The 21,776-nt window shown below is 33.5% G+C and overlaps 1 long non-coding RNA gene across 1 annotated transcript in view; it reads right to left on the bottom strand.

Annotated features, from left to right (window-relative positions):
• The window catches only part of LOC105712377 (uncharacterized), a 43,237-nt gene that overhangs the window by 7,685 nt on the left and 13,776 nt on the right, over nucleotides 1-21,776 (bottom strand). The window contains exons 3-6 of the long non-coding RNA XR_001106308.2: nucleotides 21,191-21,329; nucleotides 20,021-20,187; nucleotides 18,020-18,157; nucleotides 14,714-14,788 (exon numbers count right to left, since the gene is read on the bottom strand). This is a non-coding gene — a long non-coding RNA (uncharacterized LOC105712377). The remainder of the gene's footprint in view (nucleotides 1-14,713; nucleotides 14,789-18,019; nucleotides 18,158-20,020; nucleotides 20,188-21,190; nucleotides 21,330-21,776) is intronic.

The raw sequence follows: 21,776 nt of genomic DNA, 5'->3' as shown, positions 1-21,776 counted from the left end.
TAGGTACTGTATACATTTTTAAACCTTGAAAGACAGTTGAAATTGCATAATGAACCATTAAATAATTAATATTTGTAAGTTTGGTGTATTATTGGTATAACAGGTAGTGACATTTTCTTATGTTTTATTGGATCTATTAAAAATGTTTCATTGGAATTATGAATTTGCATCTCTTTCTGTTCTATAATTTTAATGTTTATGTACTGAAGTGGAATTAATATTTTGCTAGCATAATTACCATTTTGTTTAATATTACCACTGTGTTCTTGAATTAGTTACCTATCATTTTTCCCTGCACTGTCATCTCAGTTTTAGGTAAAAAGGTTATGTTAGGCTCATAAAATGAATTGTGACGTATTTTCTGTTTTGTTTATACTCTGCAAAAGTTTCTAAAATTTGTGTTATTAGTATTATAGATTGATACAAATATTGATGGATATTAATATTAATCAAAACAATTTCTATTCAAATATTAATATAAATATGAATGCATTAATTATGGTATAAATATCAATTTTAATATGATAGGACAATTTGGAATTATTCTATATTTTATATGTACCTTTCTTAAATTATACTTTGTTTTGTGGTGCGTGTGCAGAACATACAGGTTTGTTACATTAAGTGTACACATTCCATGATGGTTTGCTGCATCCATCACCCCACCGCCTGCATTAGATATTTCTCATAATGTTATCCCCTGCTCACCACCAACAGGCCCCAGTGTGTGATGTTCCCCTCCCTGTGTTCATGTGTTCTTATTGTTCAACACCCACTTATGACTGAGGACCTGTGGTGTTTGGTTTTCTGTTCTTGTGTCAGTTTGCTGAGAATGATGGTTTCCAGCTTCATCCATGTCCATGCAAAGGACATGAACTCATCCTTTTTAATGGCTGCATAGTATTCCATGGTATATGTGTGCCACATTTTCTTTATTCAGTGTGTCATCGATGGGCATTTGGCTTGGTTCCAAGTCTTTGCTATTGTGAACAGTGCCAAAATAAACATACGTGTGCATGTGTCTTTAAAATAGAATGATTTATAATCCTTTAGGTATATAATCAGTAATGGGATTGCTGGGTCAAATGGTATTTCTATTTCTAGATCCTTGAGGAATCGCCACACTGTCTTCCACAATGGTTGAACTAATTTACACTCCCACCAACAGTGTAAAAGTGTTCCTATTTCTCCACATCCTCTCCAGCCCCTGTTGTCTCCTGATTTTTTAATGTTCACCACTCTAGCTGGCATGAAATGTTATCTCAGTGTGGTTTGATTTGCATTTCTCTAATGACCAGTGATGATCAGCTTGTTTCATGTGTTTGTTGGCTGCATAAATGTCTTCTTTAGAGAAGTGTCTGTTCATATCCTTTGCCCACTTTTTAATGGAATTTTTTTTCCTTGTAAATTTGTGAAGTTCTTTGTAGATTCTGGATATTAGCCCTTTGTCAGACGGGTAGATTGCAAAAATTTTTTCCCATTCTGTTGGTTGTTGATTCACTCTAATGACAGTTTCTTTCTTTGCTGTGCAGAAGCTCTTTAATTAGATTCCATTTGTCTATTTTGGCTTTTGTTACCATTGCTTATGGTGTTTTCGTTATGAAGTCCTCGCCTATGCCAATGTCCCAAATGGTATTGCCTAGGTTTTCTTCTAGTGTTTTTATGGTGTTAGGTCTTATGTTTAAATCTTTAACCCATCTGGAGTTAATTTTTGTAAAAGGTGTAAGGAAAGGATCCAGTTTCAACTTTCTGCATATGGCTAGCCAGTTTTCCCAAGACCATTTAATAAATAGATAATTCTTTCCCCATTGCTCTTTTTTCTCAGGTTTGTCAAAAATCAGATGGTTGCAGAAGTGTGGCATTGTTTCTGAGGTCTGTGTTCTGTTCCATTGGTCTGTATCTTTGTTGTGGTACCAGTACCCTGCTCCTTTGATTCCTATAGCCTTGAAGTATAGTTTGAAGTCAGGTAGTGTGATGCCTCTAGCATTTTTTTTTTTTCTTGCTTAAGATTGTCTTGGCTATGCAGGCTCCCCAGCCTAGTAAGGCAGGGCAACATTCAAATTCAGAGAACACCACAAAGGTATTCCTTGGGAAGTTCAACCCCAAGACACATAGTCGTCAGATTCACCAGGGCTGAAATGAAGGAAAAAATACTAAGGGCAGCCAGAGAAAAAGGTAGAAGGGAAGCACATCAGACTCACAGAGGATCTCTTGGCAGATACCCTACAAGCCAAAGGAGAGTGGGGGCAAATATTCAACATCCTTAAAGAAAAGAATTTTCAACCTAGAATTTCAAATTCAGCCAACTAAGCTTCATAAGTGAGGGAGAAATAAAATCCTTTACAGATAAGCTACTGCTGAGAAATTTCATCACCACCAGGCCTGCCTTAGAAGAGCTCCTGAAAGAAGCACTAAACGTGGAAAGGAACAACCAGTACCAGCCACTGCAAAAAAGAACCAAATGGTAAACACCATGGACACAATGAAGAAACTGCATCAACATACAAAACAATCAGCTAGCATCAAAATGGCAGGACCCTTAAATGTAAATGGACTAAATGCCCCAATCAAAAGACACAGACTGGTAAATTGGATAGAGTCAAGACCCTTTGGTGTGTTGTATTCAGGAAACCCATTTCACCTGCAAAGACACACATAGGCTCAAAATAAAGGCATGGATGAGGATTTCCCAAGCAAATAGAGAGCAAAAAACAGCAGGGGTTACAATCCTACTCTCTGATAAAACAGATTTTAAACCAACAAAGATCAAAAGAGACAAAGAAGGGCATTACCTAATGGTAAAGGGATCAATGCAACAAGAAGAGCTAAATATCCTAAATACGAATGCACCCAATACAGGAGCACCCAGATACATAAAACAAGTTCTTAATGACTTAAAAAGAGACTTTTAGACTCCCATGTAATAATAGTGGGAGGCTTCCACACACCACTGTCAATATTAGACAGAAAATTTACAAGGATATTCAGGACTTGAACTCAGATCTGGACCAAGCGGACCTAATAGACATATACAGAACTCTCCACCCTAAATCCACAGATTATATATTCTTCTCAGAACCACATCACACTTACTCTAAAATTGACCACGTAATTGGAAGTAAAACACTCCTCAGCAAATGCAAAAGAACGGAAATCATAACAGTCTCTCAGAACACAGTGCAATCAAATTAGAATTCAGGATTAAGAAACGAACTCAGAATCGCACAACTACATGGAAACTGAACAGCCTGCTCCTGAATGATACTGGTTAATGAAGTAAAGGCAGAAATAAAGGTGTTCTTTGAAATGAATGAGAATAGAGAATGTACCAGAATCTCTGTGACACATTTAAAGCAGTGTCCAGAGGGAAATTTATAGCACTAAATGGCCACAAGAGAAATGAGGGAAGTTCTAAAATCGACACCCTAATGTAATGATTAAAAGAAGTAGAGGAAAAAGATCAAACAAATTCAAAAGCTAGCAGAAGACGACAAGAAGTAACTAAGATCAGAGCAGAACTGAAGGAGGTAGAGACACAAAAAAACCTTCCAAAAAATCAATGAATCCAGGAGCTGGTTTTTTGAAAAGGTCAACAAAATAGATAGACCATTAGCCAGACTAACAAAGAGGAAAAGAGAGAAGAATCACATAGATGCAATAAAAAATGATAAAGGGGTATCACCACCAATCCCACAGAAATATAAACTACCATCAGAGATTACTACAAACACCTCTATGCAAATAAACCAGTAAATCTAGAAGAAATGAATAAATTCCTCGACACTTATACTCTCCCAGGACTAAACCAGGAAGAAGTTGAATCCCTGAATAGACCAATAACAAAGTCTGAAGTTGAGGCAGCAGTTAATAGCCTGCCAAACAAAAAAAGTCCAGGTCCAGATGGGTTCACAGCCAAATTCTACCAGAGGCACAAAGAGGAGCTGATACCATTCCTTCTAAAACTATTCCAAACAATACAAAAAGAGTGAATATTCCCTAACTTATTTTTATGAGATCATCATCATCCTGATACCAAAACCTGACAGAGACACAACTAAAAGAGAAAACTTCAGGCCAATATCCATTAAAAACATGGATGCAAAAATTATCATTAAAACACTGGCAAACCGAATCCAACAGCACATCAAAAAGCTTATCCATCATGATCAGGTCAGCTTCATTGCTGGGATGCAAGGTTGGTTCAACATATGTAAATCTATAAACCTATCACATAAACAGAACCAAAGACAAAAACCACGATTATCTCAATCGATGCAGAGAAGGCCTTCTACAAAATTCAACAGCCCTTTATGCTAAAAACTCTTAATAAACTAGGTATTGATGGAACATATCTTAAAATAATAACTATGACAAATCCACAGACAATATCATACTGAATGGACAATAACAGGAAGCATTTCCTTTGAAAACCGGTGGAAGACAAGGATGCCCTCTCCAACCACTCCTATTCAACACAGTATTGGAAGTTCTGGCCAGGGCAATCAGGCAAGAAAAATAAATAGAGGATATACAGTTAGGAAAAGAAGAAGTCAAATTGTCTCTATTTGCAGACAACATGAATGTATATTTAGAAGACCCCATCGTCTCAGCCCAAAATCTCCTTAAGCCGATAAGCAACTTCAGCAAAGTCTCAGGATATATAATCAATGTGTAAAAATCACAAGCATTCTCATACACCAGTAACAGAAAGCCAAATCATGAGTGAACCCCCATTCACAATTGCTACAAAGATAATTAAATACCTAGGAATACAACTAACAAGGGATGTGAAGGACCTCTTCAAGGAGAACTACAAATCCCTGCTCAAGGAAATAAGAGAGGACACAAACAGATGGAAAAACATTCCATGCTCATGGTTAGGAAGAATCAATATCATGAAAATGGTCATACTGCCCAAAGTAATTTATAGATTCAATGCTCTCCTCATCAAGCTACCATTGACCTTCTTCACAGAATTGGAAAAAAGCACCTTAAACTTCATATGAAATTATTCTATATTTTATTACTAAAATGTTACCCTCTTTAATTTTATTGTTTAATGTCTCACTTGTGTGTTCACAATATAGCTTGTCTGTTCTAACATCTGGAGGCAGAAAGACTTGCATAAGGCATTCATATCTGTTTATTTTTTTTTTTTCTAGCTTGAAATACAGTCAGTAGGAAAAGGGTAGGCATTTTTCAATAATATTAAAAAGTGATTAAAAAACCCACAACATCCAGGAGAAAAATATTGTGATTATGACATACCATAGATAGTCTAAGGAGTAAGAAGAAAAGAGAGGATGTGAATTGAATTTTTTTTCAGAGAATTATGGCTTCAAATGTATTTTTCTGTACTGGAGAAACTGGAAAGCAATGTGTATGTCGTGGAGATGACACAGGCCAAAAAATGACTTAAGTTTTCATCACTGGCTGATCTATAAGCTCAGTGTAAGCAGGAAGTAAAAGCTGAGGCCGAGGCAGAATTACAAATGGCCTCATTAAGTGTTGACAGAGTGCTTTGGCATTGGGTCAATCCTCAAAGATTGGGACGAGTGTTATTTGTCATATACTATTTTGTTTAAGCTCCTCACATTCAACAAAATATCTGTCAAAACACTGGCTGAGCAAAGGTGGCCTTCAACAATCGTGATACTCAAACCTTGGGAAAAAGAGATAATCTGATATATAATGCTATCAAATTGTAATAGTCAAAGTTCATTAAGAACAACCAGAACAAACAAAACAAAACAACAACAACAACAAAACATTTAGCTACAAAGCATATAACAAATAATGTAGGAAAAGAATTTATGATTAAGACCTGAAAAACACAAGGAACAAAACCAAAAATAAACAAATAAGATTTAATTAAAAAGCCTCTGTATATTAAAATAAATAATCAACAGACTTAACAACAGGATTAGAAAATATTTGCAAACACTGCAACTGACAGGAAATTGATATTGAAAATCTATAAGGAACTCAAAGAGCAGCAACAACAAACCAAATAACCCTATTATAAAATGAGCAAAGGACATGAATAGACATTTTTCAAAAGAAGACACACAAATGGGCAATAAAAATATAAAAAATACTCAACACCAGTCATCATCGGAGAAGTGCAATTTAAAGTCACAATAAGGTATTGTCTCATGCCCATCAGAATGGCTATTACTACAGAGTAAAAAAAAAAAAAAATTGCTGGAGGTACACAGCAGAAAAGAATGTTTATACGCCATTGGTGGGATGTAAATTTGTACAACGTCTTTGAAAAACAGTATGAGGATTTCTCAGAGAAATAAAAATAGAACTACCATTCAATCCTTAATCCCACTATGAGGTATACTCCCCGAACACACAAAAAAATTAACAGGATACTTGTATTCATATATCAGTAATATTTACAATAGCAAAGATGCAGAATCAACCTAATTGTCCTTCAAGAGATGAATAATGAAAATATGGTAGATATTATATAATACACACACACATACAATGGAACACTGGCCGTAAAAAGGAATAAAATGGGTGTCTTTTTTGGAGCAACATGGATGGAACTAGAATATCTTAAGTGAAACAACTAAAAACCTGAAATTCAAACACTGCATGGTCTCATTTATATGTGGAAGCTAAATAATATGTACAAATGGACATAAAGGGTAAAATGATAGACATTGGAGACTTAGGTGAAAGGGTGGGAGAACAGTAAGGGATGAGAAATTACTTAATGGGCGCAATCTACATTATTTGTGTGATGATTAAGCTAAAATGCCAGATTTCACCACTGCATAATATAGCCATGTAACAAAACTGAAATTTTGTCGCTTAAGTATGTAACACATAAAAGGAAAGAAAAATAAATTGACAAAAACTGTCCATGAGGAAGCATAGACATTTAATTTTCTAAACAATGGCTTTAAATCAACTGTTTTAAATAGAACTAAATAACATTTTTTAAAAATGACTTATGAACAAAATGGCGTAGTCAGTAATGAGACAGAAATGGTAGAAAGGAACAAAACAGTCTAGAACTAGAAAGTAAAATAACTAAACTTTAAAAAAAAATTACTACATAGATTCCACAGTTTTTAGTAGATAAAGAATCAGTAAATATGAAGACTGAAAACTGATAATACAATTTTAGAAGCACAGAGAAAAATGAATTTTCAAAAATGTGATTAGAATTTAAGGGACATTTGGGACACTATCAAGAGGACCAACCTATACATTATAAGTGTCTCAGAAGAAGAGGAGGAAAAAAAAGGAACAGAAAAATATTTAAAGAAGTAGTGGTCAAAACTTTGTTTTTTTTATTTTTTATTTTTTTATTTTTTATTTGAGATGGAGTTTTGCTCTTGTTACCCAGGCTGGAGTGCAATGGCGCGATCTCGGCTCACCGCAACCTCTGCCTCCTGGGTTCAGGCAATTCTCCTGCCTCAGCCTCCTGAGTAGCTGGGATTACAGGCATGCGCCACCATGCCCAGCTAATTTTTTGTATTTTTAGTAGAGACGGGGTTTCACCATGTTGACCAGGATGGTCTTGATCACTTGACCTCGTGATCCACCCGCCTCGGCCTCCCAAAGTGCTGGGAGGTCAAAACTTTCTTAAATCTGAAGATATGAACTGCATATCTAAGAATCTAAAGAATCTGCAACTAGGACAAACTAAAAAAAAAAAAAAATCCACACAGAGAAAGATTATAAGCAAGTTGCCAAAAGAAAAAGAGAAAGAATCTTCAAAGCAGCAAGAGAGAAGCACATCCTCACATAGAGGGATTCCCAATAAAATTTATAGATGATTTCTCATCAAACATCATGGGAACCAGAAGGTAGTGGTATAATGTATTTAAAGTTGTTAAAAAAAAAAAAAGAGAGAGAGAGCGAACCAATAATTCTATAACTTGCACAATTTCATAATGTAAAACAATTTTAAATCCGTATTATATATCTATGTCTTGTTCAAGAATGAAAAACTAATGCATGCCCAGATAGACTAAAGATAAGAGGGTTTATTACTGGTAGACTTGCCCTGTAAGAAATTTAGGCTGAAACAGAAGGACACTAGACATCAACTTGAATCTGTATAATTTTTTAAACTATAATATAATTACAAATGTAAATGTAAATGGCAATATAACTAAACCTTGGGGTTGAAACTTCCCTTTATTTCCTGTATGAATTAACAGAAAGTACAGAACAATAATTATAAACTTACATTAATAGGTATGTAATGTATAAAGATGTAGTCAGTGAAAATAACAATATAAAGAGATGGATGAAATGTATAGGAGTATTTGTATACTACTGATATAAAGCTGATATTTTTCAAACTAAGCTGTTATAAATTTAAGATCTTTGGGTAGATTGAAAAATTTTTTGCCCATTCTCTTGGTTGCCAGTTCACTCTAATAGTTTTTTTTTTTTTTTTGCTGTGCAGAAGCTCTTTAATCAGATCCCATTTGTCTATTTTGGCTTTTGTTGCCATTGCTTTTGGTGTTTTAGTCATGAAGTCCTTGCCCATGCCAATGTCTTGAATGATACTATCTAGGTTTTCCTCTAGGGTTTTTATGGTGTTAGGTCTTATGTTTAAATCTTTAATCCATCTGGAGTTAATTTTTGCATGAGGTATAAGGAAGGGATCCAGTTTCAGCTTTCTGCATATGGCTAGCCTGTTTTCCCAATACCATTTATTAAATAAGGAATCCTTTCCCCATTGTATTATCCCCACTGATAATACAATTTTAGAAGCACAGAGAAAAATGAATTTTCAAAAATGTGATTAGAATTGTTTTTGCCAGGTTTGTCAAAGAGTAGATGGTTGTAAATGTGTGACATTACTTTTCAGGCCTCTGTTCTGTTCCATTGGTCTATATCTCTGTTTTGGTACCGGTGCCATGCTGTTTGGATTAATGTAGCCATGTAGTATAGTTTGAAGTCAGGTAGCAAAATGCTTCCAGGTTTGTGGGTTTTTTTGTCTTGTTTTGTTTTGTTTTGTTTGTTTTTCTTAGGATTGTCTTGGCTATGTGGGCTCTTTTTTGGTTCCATATGAAGTTTAAGGTGTTTTTTTCCAATTCTGTGAAGACAGTCAATGGTAGCTTGATGAAGATAGCATTGAATCTATAAATTACTTTGGGCGGTATGGCCATTTTCATGATACTGATTCTTCCTAACCATGAGAATGGAATGTTTTTCCTTCTGTTTATGTACTCTCTTATTTCCTTAAGCAGGGATTTGTAGTTCTCCTTGAAGAGGTCCTTCACATTCCTTGTTAGTTATATTCCAAGGTATTGTATTCTATTTTTAGCTAGAAAGAACTTAAACAAATTTACAAGAAAAAAAGCAACCCCATCAAAAAGTGGGCCAAGGATATGAACAGACACTTCTCAAAAGAAGACATTTATGCAGCCAACAAACATATGAAAAAAACTAATCATCACTGGTGATTAGAGAAATGCAAATCAAAACCACATTGAGATACCATCTCACACCACTTAGAATGGCAATCATTAAAAAATCAGGAGATAACAGATGCTGGCAAGGCTGTGGAGAAACAGGAACACTTTTACACTGTTGGTGCCAGTGTAAATTAGTTCAACCATTGTGGAAGACAGTGTGACAATTCCTCAAGGATCTAGAAATACCATTTGACCCAGTAATCCCATTACTGGGTACATAACCAAAGGATTATAATTAGGAAGAATCAATATCGTGAAAATGGCCATACTGCCCAAAGCAATTTACAGATTCAATGCTATCTCCATCAAGCTACCAATGACCTTCTTCACAGAACTGGAAAAAACCACCTTAAACTTCATATGGATTCAAAAGAGAGCCCGCATAGCCAAGTCAATTCTAAGCAAAAAGAACAAAGCGGGAGGCATCAGGCTACCTGACTTCAAACTATACTACAAGGCTACAGTAATCAAAACAGCATGGTACTGGTACCAAAACAGAGATATAGACCAATGGAACAGAACACAAGCCTTGGAGGCAACACCACACATCTACAACCATCTGATTGTTGACAAACCTGACAAAAACAAGCAATGGGGAAAGGATTCCCTGTTTAATAAATGGTGTTGGGAAAACTGGCTAGCCATGTGCAGAAAGTAGAAACTGGACCTGTTCCTGATACCTTACACTAAAATTAACTCCAGATGGAATAAAGACTTAAACAGAAGACCTACTACCATAAAAACCCTAGAAGAAAACCTAGGCAATACCATTCAGGACATAGGCATAGGCAAGGACGTCATGACTAAAATACCAAAATCATTGGCAACAAAAGCCAAAATAGACAAATGGGACATAATCAAACTCCACAGCTTCTGCACAGCAAAAGAAAGTCATTAGATTGAATTGGCAACCAACAGAATGGGAAAAAAATTTTGCAATCTCCCCATCTGACAAAGGGCTGATATCCACAACCTACAAAGAACTAAAACAGATTTACAAGAAAAAAACAAGCCCATTCAAAAGTGGGTGAAGGATATGAACAGACAATATGCAAAAGAAGACGTACATGAGGCCAAGAAACACATGAAAAAATGCTCATCATCACTGGTCATTAGAGAAATGCAAATCAAAACTACATTGAGATACCATCTCACGCCAGTTAGAATGGCGATCATTAAAAAATCTGGAGACGAGATGCTGGAAAGGATGTGGAGAAATAGGAACACTTTTACACTGTTGGTAGGAATGTAAATTAATTAGTTCAACCATTGTGGAAGACAGTGTGGCAATTCCTCAAGGATCTAGAAATAGAAATTCCATTTGACCCAGCAATCCCATTACTGGATATATGTCCAAAGGATTATAAATTGTTCTATTATATAAACACATGCACACGAATGTTCATTGAAGCACTGTTTACAATAGCAAAGACTTGGAACCAACCCACATGCCCATCGATAATAGACTGAACAGGGAAAATGTGGCACATATACACCATGGAATACTATGCAGCCATAAAAAACAATGAGTTCCTGTCCTTTGTAGGGACATGTATGAATCTGGAAACCATCATTCTCAGCAAACTGACACAAGAACATAAAATCACACCACATGTTCTCACTCATAGGTGGGTGCTGAACAATGAGAACACATGGACACAGGGAGGGGAGCATCATACACTGGGGTCTGTTGGAGGGGAAATAGGGTAGGGACAGTGGCGGGTGGGGAGTTGGGGAGGGATAACGTGGGGAGAAATACCAGATATAGGTGAAGGGGAGGAAGGCAGCAAACCACACTGCCATGTGTGTACTTCTGGAACAATCCTGCATGTTCTTCACATGTATGCCAAAACCTAAAATGCAATAAAAAATATTTTAAAAAATCATTCTATTATAAACACACATGCACACATGTTTATTGTGGTACTGATTACAGTAGCAGAGACTTGGAACCAACTCAAATGCCCATCAAAGATAGACTGGATAAAGAAAATGTGGCACATACACACCAGGGAGTAGTATGCAGCTATAAAAAAGGATGAGTTCATGTCATTTGCAGAGACATGCATGAAGCTGGAAACCATCATTCTCAGCAAACTGACACAAGAACAGAAAACCAAACACTGCATTTTCTCACTCATAGGTGGGTGTTGAACAATGAAAACACATGGACACAGTGAGGGGAACATTACACATGGGGGCCTGTCAGGGGTTAGGGGGTGAGGGGATTGGGGAAGGATAAATAGGGATTGGGGAAGGAGAAATACCTAATGTAGATGACAGGGTGATAGATGCAGCAAACCACTATGCACATTCTGCACAAGAATTTAAGTATAAAAAAAGTAAAACTAAAAAAATAAAAAATAATGAATTTAAGGTCTTAATATAATCCCCAAGGTAACCACTAATAAAGTAAAATACACATGAAAGAAATGATGGAATCAAAGGGGTATACTACAAAAATGAAATGAAAAAATTGAGAAACAAAAATATATACAACAAACATGTAACAAATGGATAAATGTTAAATAGTTCCTTTCTGACAAGTACAAGAAACCTACTTTAGATGCCAAGACACAAAGAGCCTAAAAGTAAAATAATAAAAGATCGTCCATGAAAACAGTAACCAGAAGAGCATCTGGATGTCTCTTAATAATGAAATGAACAGACAGAAAATCAATGAGAAAATATAGGACTTGAATGATATAATAAACCAACTAGACCTAACAGATATATACACAAACTATTCCTCCCAACCCAGAAGACACATTTATGTATTCAACATAGAATGGAAGTTCTAGTAGAGTGAGTTACACAGAATATTCTTCAGTATATACCGTAAATTAAATTATCAAACAAACCTTAACAAATTTAAGGAGATTGAAATATTACAATCATCTGTTTTTCTTCTGAATACAGAGTAACTAGAAATTAGTAACAGAAAAACACTGAAAAACTCATATGAAAATTAAATGACAAACTTTTAAATAAATGGATCAAAGAATAAAGCACAAGGGAAATTAGAAAATATCAGAAAATACCTTGTGAGAAATGAAAGTAAAAACACCACGTATGAAATCATATGGAACATAGTAAAACCAGTATTTAGAGATACATTTTAACTGTAAACACCTGAACTTTTAAAAAGAAGAAAAATCTCAAATTTATAACCTAACTTTACATCTTAAAGAAAAAGAAAAAATTAGTATGAAGCATGGAAAATGACAATCTGTCAAACAGATAATTGGTGTTCATGAAGTAGGAAGTGAACAATAAGGGCAAAAATATGCAGTAATTTTTTTAAAATTAACTTTTTTAAGTAATAAAGTTGTTAATCACAGGGTATATCATATCACAGTACAAGTTTAAAAAATATTAAAACCTTTGGTTAATAAAACATATTATTAAGAGAGTGAAATAATGACTCATTTGTACAATGAGATAACGTACTGTGAAGTATGTATCTTGTAAGAGATTTATATCAAGACATTAAAAACCTATAAGTCTACAAAAAAAAAAAACCCAATTAAAAACAGGTAAAGAACTTGAATAGGCATTTTGCTAAACATATGCACATGGATAATGAACACATGAAAAGTTGTTCAAAACCATTAATTATTAGGCCATCACAAATCAAAATCACAATGACATGTCATGTCAGCATGTAAAAATGATGCAGCTGCTGTGGAAGACAGTTTGGTGATACCTTAAAATGTTAAACAGAATTACTATATGAGCTAGCAATTTAATTTAGTATCCAAATGTTAATGTTTATAGGAGAATTATTCACAATAGCCAAAAGGAGGAAATAACCCAAGTGTGTCTATCATCAGATGAGTTGATAAACAAAATGTGGCATGTTTGCATATTGTGGAATATAATTGAGCCATAAGAAAGAATGAAGTTCTGATACATGTCACAATAAGGATAAAGCTTTTAAATATCATGCAAAGTGAAATTAGCCAGACACAAAAGAGTAAATGTTGTTTGATTCCTCTTATATAAAATATTTAGAACAGGGACATTCCTATAGACAAAATTTAGGTTAGAGTTTTTTGGGGTGGAGTAAGAAAAAAATATAGGGAGTTGTTGCTTAATGACAGAGGTTCTGTTCGGAGTGATGAAAATTTTTGAAAATAGTGGTGATTGCTGCACAAAACTGTAAATACAATTAATGCCACTGAATTGTGCACTTCAAAGGTTAAAATGGCAAATTTCTTATTATATATTTTACAATAAAAATGTAAAAAACATGAATTATAATTTTTTATGTAGCATTTTTATTTGTAGAATTTTCTACAATCTTATTTTTTGTATATTTTTCTGATCTAAGATAGTGTAAATTTTTAAATTTTTCTTCAAATATAGTATTAAAAGATGGTTTGTTATATGGAATAAGATACAAAGACCATGAAAATGTTTTTGCTGATTTGAAGGAATAGACTCCTGGTTCAAATTTTCAAGAAAAATATCTGATTTTCTAACCAATTTCTGATGTTTAAATGAGAGAACCCCGTATTAATGGGAATTTGTTGACTCTGAGATAAAGGAATCTTCCTCCACTGAGGGTTTATTAAAATTTATGTTAGTAATTCAGGCACCTTTGGGTATTTGAAAAAGTAACAAAGATTTAACTTGTATTTGGGATGTGTGTGTGTATATGTACCTATTTTTTATTTTAATTCTATTCTTGAACCATTTACATAGGGATATTATCTTCCTGTTGATAACTGAGTTTTAGAACTAGCACAGTTTATGTCTGTGTTTTAATGTAATTATATACCTCCATTGCATTCTCATACTGACTTTCCCACCACATGTATCTCATTCTTATGTTTGATGAATCTTGTTTTGGAGGCAGAGGTAGAACTAGAATGACTGGTATGCGAAGTATATTTTATTAATTAGTGAATGTTTTAAGTGTGTTACTTTGATTATAATAAATTATTCTTAAATTTCATTTTTAATAATATACATTTTTATATAATTTTATTTTTCTAACACATTTATTTATAATTTATATTTACTAAATAATTTATCACAATCATATATCAAGGTGGTAACAAATAATTTAAATTTAACACTAAAAATTATATTACTTTCAAATGTTATGACCAGTTTCTTGGTTTCACCCAGTTATTACTAGTATAAATTATTAAATATTCTGAAGAACTTTGATGATGTCAGTTATATTTTACAGTATGGATTATGGCTTTATCTCTTTACTTAATTCCTTTTATTTTGCTTTGTATTACCTTCAAGCCACACAGGAATTCCTCAGTCCTCTCAATTGGATGAAGAGGATGCTTATTTCTCACTGCAGTTTTTATCTGGAAAAAAATAATGCATATGTATTAATATACTATTTGTGAGGTTACATTGAGTCAAAAGCAGAAAGCATGCTTTACGAAATTTTTCTGATGGATCAATAACAAGGTAGGTAAGTTATCTTCTACAGTTTTTCCATGTACTATATATCGTGGGTGGTTCTATCCTCATACTCAAGCTGCTTTTCTACTTGCTAATATTGGATATTTCTTGCCAGGCTCTTCAAATTGTGCTGTAACCTGGAAGAAACCTTCCTATTCTGCACAAACCCTGAATAGCCCTGATAGTTTAAACCTCACCTAATTATTCTTTATCAGTTAGAAACTAGAGGGGTGGAGGATTGAGAGACGAACACTATAAAATTCAAAACCAATGATGCATTGGCTGAAAAACCCTGACATGAATTGTGAGAGCAAAGAAACCACAGCTGGTTTTGCAGATGCAGTCCAGGTGGGCCTTGGCAGATGATATTGAACTGTATAAATTGTAGCTCTAATATTTTCTGCGCTACGGCTGATATTGTAGGTTTAGCTAAAGTAGTAAATTACTAGGAGGCATCATTACTTTCCAATTAAGATTCACTTTAAAACAGGTAGATCTTCAATCTGAATTATTTTTCAAATACAGCTTATGTCCACATGCTTTAAAGTGTGCACTAATACCTATCAGTTGTGCACAATTTATGGAGCCATTAGTAATAAGATTTATAGAAATGCTATAATTCGAAACTCTGAAAATAAAAGAATTGCACATAATTTATACAGATACTCTGCCATCATGATAATCTCCTACTTTTTAAATGTCAGCTGCACAGAGTGACTTCATTTCAAAGAGCACTTTATGAAAACAAAAAACAAAGAGTAACTTTAAAGTTGAAACTCTAACAAATAATATCTTAGCCAGGTGATCAAAGTTAGTATCAACAGTGATAAGCCCTTTTGATAGTTTGTAGCATTGATGTGAAAAGAATGTCACTCTATCTCTGTGGCCTTCCTCCCCAAAATGCATATCCCCAGTTTTCTCAGGAGACAAGCATCAAGCAAAGCCCAAGTGAAGGACGTAGTACAAAATACCTGATCACTACTTCTTTAAATTGTAAGGTGGTCAAAATCAGGGAAAATGTGAGTAATAGTCACAGCCAAGAAGAGCCTGTGACTTGACTACTCAATACAATACTGTATCCTAACATCATGTTGGATCTCATGGTATCCTTGAAAAGACTCTAAAAAGAATATTAAATACAATCTAAGGAAATTTGAATGAGTTGTGAAATGGATTAATACCATATCAGTATGGGTTCAATAATTATGACAAGTATACATGAGATAGGGAAACAGTGTGAAATATATAGGAGCTCTTTGTACTATTTTCACAATTTTTCTGTAAGTAGAAAACTATTCTAAAAGAAAACTATTTTTAAAAAGCATTGTTATATTATAAATGACACAAAACATGTGGATTTGGATTTAGCAGATGTGGGTTGGAGCCGGACATCCTGCATTTCTAATAAGCTTATGGTGCTTTTCATGTTGCTCATGCTGCTGGCCTGGCTGTCATGTAGTGGCAGTCATAGAGTGGCCTCCAGGTCAGGAGAATGGATAAACTCTTCTTATCCATATTATTGATTCTTGTTCCCTAGCCAACCCAAAACACTACCTTAAACTTTCCATTTCCAGGAGAATGGGCATCATCTGGAACTTATTAGAAATGCAAGTCATTTCATGTCAGATCTATTGAATTAGAAAGTCTAGGATTGGGACCCAACAGTATATATTTTATAGTAAGCCCTTCAGAGGTGCTGATGCATGCAAATACATAAGGAAAATGAATCTAAAATCCAGCACTAGTATGTTATTCCTTCCCCTTCTTTTGTTTGAGTGGGAGTAGAAGATAAGTTGGAGGTAGGGGTGTGTGTTTGAATGGTTAATTCACTGAATAAATGGTTACACAAAATTTACCTCTTTATCTTGAGACTGAATTTAATTTTAAAGAAATGGATTTATGCAATTTGTCCAAGGACGTTAGTCACTGCTTATGCAAGCTTTCCATGGCTGTTCAATGACAGAAGGAAGGCTGATTTATATCCAACATTAAAAAGAGCATAAATACTAATGTATCAATCATTTGTATCTCCCCAAAGAACTACAAATTATATTTTACAAATTAAAAATAAATTACTATGGATTCCTAATCAGCTCAGGAACTGGATTCCTGATTCTAGCTCAGTCATATAGAGATTTAAATGTATCTTTTTTATTGGATTTTTTGTTTAGTTACTAGATACACAATAATGTAAGTTTTGTAAATATATGGTATAATAGCTTTTAATTTCATTTTTGTTTTTCTTATATGGATAACCTATTCTCTCTATTCTTATGTATTTCTGCTTAATATTATGTTTAATAATTCATGTTGATATGTCCACAAATATATTGGAATTTCATAAAAATTTCTTACACAAGTAGGGCACGACTTTTCTATTCTTCAGAGGATTGTTCTTTTCTAATGTTTTAATTACAAATGATACATATATTGTACAAGTCTACTTTGGTACAAGGGTGATGATTTCTATATGGCATATAACCAGGAACAGAAATGCTGGACCAAAAGTTATGACAATATTTTACTTTCCTAGATATTGCCCCAATTTTCTCTCAGTGCATATTTTAATTGATTTCTCACTTACCAGTTTTTGAGGTATCCTGTTCCACATATGCACACATCTGATTTCATCCGACTATTTAATTTCAACCAATCACATGGAATTGAGGTTACCACATACATTTCCAAAGCATATTAACTTGATATTATAAGGTTGACTATATGTTCAAACATTTCCTGATTTTTCAACTTCTGATCTATCAATTATTTCATCATATTGATTGTCGATTCTTCTTTCAGCATTTATATATATATATATGAACATTTATATTCTAACTCTTAATCTGCATGAATGTGTGTACTGCAAATATATTGTGCAGGCTTTGGCATGTATTTTCAATTTTTGTATTGTCTTTTGAGAAACAGGAGATTTTGTTTAGTTAACTTCATTACTTTCATAGTTCATACTTACTTTTTTCCTCTTTACTCCTTTCTGTGTTTAGGTTGGCAATAAGACTTTTCCCATTTAGTTTTCAATTAGGTTTGTAAGGCAGAAGTAAAGCTATTAAGCTATGACTATTAGTCCAAGTAAGCAGACACTTGCACATCTTGTAGTTTATCTGGAGGCGCACCTGATTGGTATAGAGCAAAAGCCAAAGGCTTTAGTTCAGTCCTCCACAGCTCATCAGATCTCCCACTTCAGCTTCCTGGGACAGGTGCATGTGCAGATAGATCCAGCTCGAGGAGTATGTACTTCTCCTGCTGATCATCTGTCATATCAACGGTAGAGACAGTGAGAAACAGATTTTAATTTGTCTTTATGTGTTCTGATGATATTACTCTTCTCACTTCACATATATCTTTCCTTCTTGACTATAAGCCACCATACAGTGACTCCAAGTCCACTACCAGACTTGAAAACAATCAACTTCCATAGACTTCTTCACTAGCACCAGTGTGGTGTTCTTGGTTAATAGTGTCTCTCATATTCTAATCAATTATTTTTAGCTCTTTAGCATCTTAGCTTTTTCAAAAAACATGAAAGATTTAATCTCCAAAAGAAGCTTTTCTTATCCATATTATTCACATTGATTATTGTTCCCTAGCCAACCCAAAAGACTACCTTTAACTTTCCAAGTAATGTGATTTTACACACATAGATTTTTAATACACAGATTATTATTCAACGTAGAATTTATATTTTTGCATGAAAGAAGTCATTGAGACTTGGTTTTCTTTTAAGTTCTATAAAAATCAATTGACCCAGCATCACTATTAAATAGGTCATCAAATGGTAATATACCTATGTCTTTCTCTATTACTTTTCATTGTTAATTTATATGCCTGGAGCTCTTCTACACTGTCTTAAACATTTTGTAATTTGTAATGATAATGTATGTTAATATTCAATAGCATATATCATGCTACCTTATTCTTCTTCAAGAACATCTTGGTTTTTTTTTTTTACATTTTGTTGCAATGCGTATATGTATGATACTTATGATACTACGTCTTCCTACTACTATATATACATGTGGTATGTAGCTCAGTTCATTTAGATCTTTGTGTGTTTGTATCTACATGATTTATTTATTTCTGTGTATAAAATAAATGTCCTTTTTATTTTAAATCACATATTTTCATATTTTCTGTTTGATACTTTTTTCTCTACCTTTAAAGAATAATTTAGCAAAGGTGTATCTTCCATTCAAACTCAAAATTTCCTTAAGGTGGTTGTTCAATGATCTATATTGTTGAATTTTGGTTAGAAAGTTAGAACTTCCAATTTAATTCTTACTCTAAGCTAAATTTAGTATATAATCATCCTCCATTTATACAGCACATATGCTTGTTATATACATCATCAGTTGACTCTGTTTTCTGGAATTCCAACTGGTGCAAAATTCAACCAGGCCAAGTTAATGTAAATATTTACCCCCTTTTAACATCCCAATAATGAAAATGACATATAGACATCAATATTTCCCTGTTGAGACAGAGCTGGTAACAAGCCAAGTCTCTTCTAAGTCTAAGAAGGGTTTTACTCAGATTTTCCAACCCCAAATAGGTAATTATATAGTAATAAAGAGGTCAATTCATCAGGAAGTTATCCAGTTGTAAATACACACACACACACACACACACACACACACACACACAAAGCTAACATCAGAACACCTAAAATATAAATATTAATAGAAAGTAGAGACAGTGTACAATTCAATAATAGTAGGGGACTTCAGTACCCAGAGACAGATTTTCAGAGAGAAGATAATGAGGGGACATCATCATATTTAAACTAGACTATAGAACAAATGAACATGATAAACAAATACAGAACATTCACTCAAGAGCAGAAGAATACAAGTATCTCAAGCACACAAAAAATATTCTCCAGGAGAGATCATAGGTAAGAAAATAAGTCTTAACAAATTCAAGAAGATTGAAATCATATCTAGTATTTTTTAAACCACAATGTTACAAAACTAGAAATCAATAACGAGGAATTTTGATGAATTCACAAATTCATAAAAATTAAACAACATGCTCCTGAACAACCAATATATCAATGAATAAATTAAAAGAGAAATTTAAAATATCTTAAAAGTAATGAAAATAGAAATACAACATACCAAAACTTGTGGGATGCAGAAAAAGCATTTCAAAGAGGGACGTTTACAGCAATAAACATGTAGCTCAGGGATTCCAAACCCAAATAGGTAATTATATAATGATAAAGAAGTGAATTTGTGAGCGAAGTTATCCAGTTGTACATATATATGCACCTAACACAGAACACCTAAAAATATAAACAAAATATTAATAGAAAAGGGAGACAGAGTACAATTCAATAATAGTAGGGGACTTCAATACCCAGAGACAGATTTTCAGAGAGAATATCTTTCACAGAGGTGAAAGATCTTAAATAAACAACTTTTTTAACAAAAGAAAAAGTACAAAATTGGCATAATTTAAAAAATCATAAATATCAAAGTAGAAATAAAAAACAGATACTAGAAAAACAACAGATAATATCAATGACATTAAGAAATGGTTTTTTAAAAAGGTAAACATCAAAAATAGTTCAGCTAAACTAAGAATGAAAGAAAGAAGACTTAAACAAAATCAGGAATGAAAGAGGTGACATTATATACCATAGAAATACAAAAGATTATGAGACTATTATGAGTAACTAAATGCCAACAAATTGGATAATCTAGAGAAAATGGATAAATTTCTTGATACATACAATCTAATAAGACTGAACTGAAAAGATATAGAAAATCTGAACAGAAACTATCAAGAAAAGATTTAATCAGTAATAAAAGGTCTCTCATTAAAAATGGTCCAGGACCCAATTACTTCACTGCTGAATTTTACCAAAAGCTAAAGAAGAACTAATACCAATCATTCTCAATCTCTTTTAAAAAACTGAAGAGGGAATAATTCAAAACTTTTTTACAAGGCCAGAATTATCCTAATATCAAAACGAGACATGGACATTACAAGAAATAAAAGTACAGGCCAATATCCCTAAAATGGATGAAAAATTCCTCAACAAAACACTAGCAAACCAAATTTAACAGCACATTAAAAGGATCATTCACTATGACCACATGGGATTTAACCCAGTGATGCAAAGATATTTTAACATAATCAAATCTATAAATGGGATATACCATATTAACAAAATGAAATATAAAAGTCATATGATCATCTTAATAGCTGAGGAGAAAGAATTTGACAAAATTTACCATTATTTCATGATAAAAAGGCTAATATTATGTATAGAAGAAACATACCTCAACATAACAAAGGTCATCTTCAAGAAACTCACAGGTAACATGGAACTGTTGAAAAGTTGAAAGTGTTTCCTCTAAGACCAGGAACAAGACAGAGATGCCTACTCTGCCAATTCCATTTGACATAGTAATAGAAGTCCTAGTCAAAGAAATCATGAAAGTAAAAGAAATAAAAGGCATTAAATTGGAAAGGAAAACGTTAAATAGTCCTTGTTTTCAGGTGACATAATTACATATAAAATACACTAAAGATTACACTAAAAAATTTTTAGAACTAATACACAAATCTGGTAAAATTGCAGGATAAACATTAACATCCCCAAATCAGTAGTGTTTCTATAAACTAACAACCACCCCCTCAAAAACAATCAAATAATCAATACCAGCTAAAATACCTATGAAAAAATAAATAACATACTTAGGAAAAAAACAACCAAAAAAGTGAAAGACCTGTATACTGAAAACTATAAAACGTAAATGAACAAAATTGAAGAAGACTCAGATAAATGGCAAGTTATCCCACATTAATGGATTGGAATATTGTAAAAGTGTCCATAGTGCCCCAAAGGATCTACAAATTCAATAC

The sequence above is a fragment of the Aotus nancymaae genome, unplaced genomic scaffold (assembly GCF_030222135.1).
Source record: "Aotus nancymaae isolate 86718 unplaced genomic scaffold, 86718_ANA_hifiasm-v0.15.2.pri h1tg000048l, whole genome shotgun sequence".
NCBI classification, from domain to species: domain Eukaryota; kingdom Metazoa; phylum Chordata; class Mammalia; order Primates; family Aotidae; genus Aotus; species Aotus nancymaae.
The sequence above is the reverse complement of the archived record's forward strand: the minus strand, read 5'-3'. Positions and strand labels throughout refer to the sequence as shown.